Here is a 6,053-nt window from a genome sequence, read left to right as displayed (position 1 = left end):
CGTCAGCCAAGGTCACCAAAGAAGTGAAGTTTGTGACGGCTAAGGAGACGACTGTGGATAGGTCCAGTCTTGAGAAAATTAAAGCTGAGAAGAAGAAGAATGTGGCTGATCAACGGGTGATAAATAAGTCCCGTAATCAATCAGAATCCAGATATGGAGCTACAGGGAGATCAGTTCTAAGATCACAACAGGGTCCGAGAACGGAATATGTTTGTCACTATTGCGGATTGCAAGGACATACCAAATCCAACTGTCAAAAGCTGAGAGCAGACAACAATGCAAGTGTACCTCGATCACGAGGAAGAAGAAATGACATGAGGTCTTGGGGTGGTGAGCAACCAAGAAGTCAAAACCGTGATCCAAGAATGATGGACGTGATGGAGATGATCGGTGCCTTCACCAATTGCCTGGAAAGCTTCACATGAAGGTTTGACAGTCCCAACTCTCGTACCTGATCCATCAAGGATATCACCCCAAATGCACGTGACGTGTGTGTGACAAAGGGTACTCATGCATAAGCATTACAACATGTCCATGCATCAATACTTCCCATGTTTGCAAATTTGCTTGGTTGTGTGCTTCTTGCGAGTATTTAGGTTGTTATTTTATGTGTGTGTTTGTCTTTGGTTCAAATGTTTTTACATTTCTTTGTTATGTTTTTTATCAATCTTTTACTGCTTTTGTGTCAAAAATCCAAAAACATAAAAAAGTAGAAAATTCAAAAAGTTTAATCGACTTTGTTGAATGTTGTCTCAAAGCATGTTTTGCCTTGTACCTTTGTACTAATGGCTTTGTGCATTTAACGAGCTTAGCTTGTCTCTCATGTACTCATATCATTGTGGAATAAATTCTGAAATCTATGTGACTGTTGTAAATAGATCTTCAACCTAGTCATGAATGATTTGTGAATGGTTTTGTTGATCTTGAGACATGCATAGACTCATGCCTATATATCTTCCCACTTTTTATTTTTATGCTTAAAAGAGCTCTCTAAATGTAAATCTCTAAATGAAAAGAGATATAGAACTGCAAAAGCCTGTCGCACATACTAGTGTTCGACTAGGAAAAAGGGAAAGCGACCAAAATAAAATGTATGATGCTCAAAAAGCTAAAGGCTAACTCATCAATTGAAATATCAAAAATTTCAGGCATCTATCTTTCAATGAGATTTTCTTTGCTCAAAAAGTGCAAATGTTATGTTAAATATGGAGCCAAATGAAAAGTTTCAAAGTATTGTTATCAAGTGCACGTGAGAAGTCATATATGCATGTTTCTATAATTGAGATAGGTCACATTATCTAGTGCTAGTTGTGTATGCCTTGATTGAATTGATCATTGAAGCTTCACATTAGACTAAAGACTATCTCATTTTTGATATCCACACACAACACACAAGTCTATGTTCAATGAATGCCATATTCATTTGTGTGATTATACTTGATTAAATGTGTTTCACAAGCTCAATCTATGTTGATCAAACACAAAAAGATTTTTGAGTGTTTTAGTTTGTTTTTGGAAAGTGTTTTGTTTTTACAAAATAGTCAAAAATTTCAAAAACTGTGTTCCTCTATTTTGGCCACTAGGTCGCGGGTTAGTCTAGTCTCATGCTCCAGTCATGAAACTCACTCCAAGAGTTTTTGCGGGTCACTAGCGGGTCAGCATCCCAGTCACGAAAAACACTTAGAAATTTTTTCAAAATTTGAGTTTTTGCATATTTCGCGGCTCAGTGTGGCGACTTATACGCGGGTGGAAGGTCTAGTCGCGGGGGATACACAGAGATTTTTGTGGCTTAGCTCGCGACTCCCTCGTGGGTATATCTTCCAGTCGCAAAAAACACTTAGAAGTTTTTCCAAGAATCTTGTTTCATAGTGTTTCGCGGCTTTCCCTAGCGACTTACTGGCGACTTGATCCAGTCGCGAAAAGTGTGTGTTTTGCGTTTTAAAGACAGTTTTTAAAATTGTTTTTTAGTTTTTCCCTCGAAAAGTTGTGACTGTTCATTGTCTTTCCCAAATCACTCTTTCAAACACTCCGTGTTTCTTTGAAAAAGCTCTCATTTTTGCATCATGTCTTCATCAAACACCAAGAAAAAGGTATGGGTTTTCTTTCCCTTACTTCATTCTTCTGTTTTGCTTTTTAGGTTATTGTTTTGAATGCTGCATTTGTGATTCTACGATATAAAATGTTCAAAGATGGGTTTGCCTAAAATGTTGACATTGATTGTGTGAGGGTATTTTTTTTGTTGCAGAGGTGTTTCAGAGATTTGTGTGTTCATCAAGTTGCTAATATTTGGTCTGAACATTGATAGGTGTTAGATTTTCTTTTGGGCATATGGTTTTGGGGTTTCTATTTTTATCTCTAAATGTGGTGTTAGAATTTTCAGGCTATTTGAGTTTGTGGTGTTTGTGGTTGGCATTATTCTTATTTTAAAACACCTGATCTTGTTTGTGCTGCTGTTTTTAGTTTCTTTCTTGCACACTTCATACTCATTATGTCATGGTTCGTTGACATAGGCTTATATCTATCTGAATATGTTTTACAATGTCATTTTTTTTGCTCTTGTCTGCTCTTACGTTATTTAAACCTGTTTGATTTGATATATCCATCCTTTGGTTATCAACTGTGCTGATTCTGTGTTTTGTCTGGTCACTTTGTTACTCTTTTTGTAACTAACTTGTTACTAATGTGTGTGAATTTCCACATTGTGCTTTGTCTTATTGTGGCCTTTTTTGCTTGTTTACAGATGGCTGCATCACCTACAAAGAAGAAGACAACTGCTAAGAAATTTGACAAAAGAATGAAAATGGACCCTAACCTATTTAGGTCTATTCAACACTTTGAGAGATATAGGGATTCTTTTTCAAAAGGAACCATCATTCAGGAAAGATTTGTTGATTTCAAGGAGTTGAAGGAAACTTTCATTCCAGAGTGTTTTGAGGGTGGAGGTTGGGAAAAACTGCTGAGTGACCTTCCACCTGTGTGTGACCCTCTAATTAGAGAATTCTATGCAAATGCTATGATAAGAGAGGAGGAGTTGAGTTGTTGGGTGAGAAGAAAGGAATTTACCTTAGATGCTCATGATATTGATAAGGTTCTAGGGCTTGAGGGATTGGAAGATTATGAATTCACTAACTACAAGGACAGAGTGCTTTCTCTAGAAACTGTCCAAAAAAGAATTGGTGGGGTCATAGAAAAGAGATGTTTCAACACTTCTGATTTTCCTAAAGATATGAGGTGTCTGACCACCATAATGATGTATAATCTGTACCCTATAAGGAAGATGACTACACCGACAAATGCCAGAGCCATCTTTCTCATGGAACTTAAGGAGAAAGCCTTTATTGACATCAGTTCTCACATCTTTGATACTATAGTGGATGAGACTAGATTCACCTCAAGACCCAAGCTGATTTTTCCTAGTCTTCTTATGAGGATTTTCAGAGAAAAGGGTGTTGCATTTCCTTAGGATATCAGTCCTTTGCCTCTTCTATCAGTAATTAACAAATTTACTCTCACAAGGATACAAAGTCGTCTTCCAGGTGAAGAAGAGAAGGGTGTCCAAGAAGAAGGTGATCCAATGGAGACTGAAGTAGAGGCTATAAGACCATCTTCCACACCAAGAAGAAGAGTCAAGAGAAGTAGGGCCTCTACTTCATCTGTTGCACCTCCTGATGCATTTCAGATCATCTTGAAAAGGCTTGATGAACTCAGAGAGGTTCAAAACCAGCATACTGAAAGGATGACAATAATGCAGGATCAGCTGGATGTACTCTCAGCCAAGTTTGACAGCATTCACACTAACCAGGAGTAGTGACCCTTTAGCCATTCCGGTTAAAAAAGGGGAGAATTTTTTTGGGCCAGCACTTGAGGGGGAGTGCTTATTTAAGGGGGAGTTTCATAATCCTTACTGTTTTTTGTTATAGTTTTGTTACTTTGGGTTGATTAACTATTGTTATTATTGGTCTTAGTCTTGTTTTGTCACGAAATAGCCAAAGGGAGAGATTGTAAGGTTGAAATTTATCAACCATCTTGTTGGCTTTATTCCGTGCCAATTTGCTTGTAATTTAAGCACTTAGTAACCCTGTATTTAGGTGGGATTATTGTAAGGGTAGTATGTGAGAAGATGTGAAGAAAAGCTCAAGTATGTGCAAGAAAGCGGAGTTTCGCAGTTAGGACTCGCGGCTGATTCGCGATTGGCAAGCCGCCAACTGCAGGCACGTGAGATGCACATATAGGGAGCTGAAGGGTCGCGCCAGCTGTCGCACTACATGACAAAAGTCCCATGCTGGCCAGGCCGTAACGTCGCGACTTGAACTCGCGACTTGGTCAAGCCGCGAGGTCAAGCTGCCAATTAGCTCTGTTTGGCAAACAACTGTCTCTTCGTATTCCAAACACACACAGCTATATATAGACCCTTATACCCACTAAATGTAGAGAGCTTCTAGAGAGAATTTTGTGAGAGAAACTCTAGAGAAAAATAAGATTGTCTCATCCCCAATCTTTACCTTAGAGACTCTACAAATTCCTCTACTCTCTTCCTCTCCATTGTCATACCCTTAAGAGGCCATTAACCAAATCCTTATCTCACCACACTTATGTCTGAGAGAAGGTTCATTTGGTGCTAAGGGAAGCAATTTGGAAGGAACCAATATACATTGGTTGATGTTATGGTTTAGTAGCGGAATCCGGGAAGTTAAAGAAGAAATAGGTTTGGCGTAATCTCGTTGGAAAAAGAAGCTTGGAGGACTTAAGTACTTGGGTAGATTAGGCTTGGAAGGTCTTCTACTGTTCATGTATCCCAACTACATTCTTTAGTGGATTATTTGACCGCTTGGAGGGCGGCGAAGAGGTTTTACGCTGAGGACTTCAGTTTCCTCTTCGATAACACATCATGTGTTGTCCGTGTGTTTGTATCTTCCTTCCCTTTATCTTTGCCTTATATTTACTGCTGTGGATGTGTTTATATTTGGCATAGATTAGTTATCAATTCTGTGATTGGCTTATGTTCATGTTCCACACATTAATTGTTTGATTATAAACTTAAATTGATATTTTATAATTTGGGGTCTAAACGTTCAAGGGTATTTTATACACATTTTGGATTTTCAATAATGATAAGAGTAAGTGATTAATATAAAATAGTTGGAGCTAAAATTATAGGCTCATACCTTTTGTATTAAATGTTGTTCATATATGTTATATTAATTTTTTAATTAGAGTCTCTTCCAATGTATTTGTTTTCCTCTCATCAACGACCTCAATAATGCATGAAACAAAAACATAACATGCAGCAAAAAATGGTTTTGACAAAATTCAAACAAAACAAAATGAAGTTATATGGAAGTTCCTTTATCATTAATGAAGCTCACACAGTGACGACAAATATCTAATTTCTCGTTGTTTTATTATATATATATATATATATTGATCAAGCTAATACAATGATATGGAAATAATGGAATATGATAATTGACCATCTTTGACATTTTTTAGTTCATGATGGGAACTAAATAAACCCCATTTCATAATGAAAATCCAAAAGTAAAAAAGTTTATTCTCAAGAGACCTCTCACATTAAATCTCAATAAGTCTTGCTTTTAGAGGTCCTCAAGTAGGGAGAAATGAGTTTCCGGGGATTTACCACCTTCACTATTTTCTTGAATAGAGTTTGCAAGGCTCTGATGAATGCAGAATAAAACGGAAATTGTGTAAGCCCAAACACAGACACAGGAAAGAATGCAGCAGCATAGTGTTACGTTCACTTTCATGATTTCCTGGGGGTTGGTAGGCAGCTGCATAAACGAGAGAGGCAGCGAGTACAGAGACGGCAGAGTACGATTGAGAAGTCACCTTAATCCACTTTTGCGCCCTCTCGAGAAGTTCAGCATGTTGCTCTTCGAAAAACTCGTCTGCAGTATTAGCAGCATTGTTACGGTGCGTGACATAATGAGTGGGAATTATCTTCCGCACCCGCTGTGTGGAGAAGATGTATAAGAATAGACATTATTAGTTCATCGTCATTGACAGTACTAAACATAGGAAAAAGCTACAAGAAT

This window comes from Quercus suber, unplaced genomic scaffold, assembly GCF_002906115.3.
Source record: "Quercus suber isolate HL8 unplaced genomic scaffold, Cork oak 2.0 scaffold_167, whole genome shotgun sequence".
Taxonomy (NCBI): Eukaryota; Viridiplantae; Streptophyta; class Magnoliopsida; order Fagales; family Fagaceae; genus Quercus; species Quercus suber.
Note: the sequence above shows the minus strand (reverse complement) of the source record.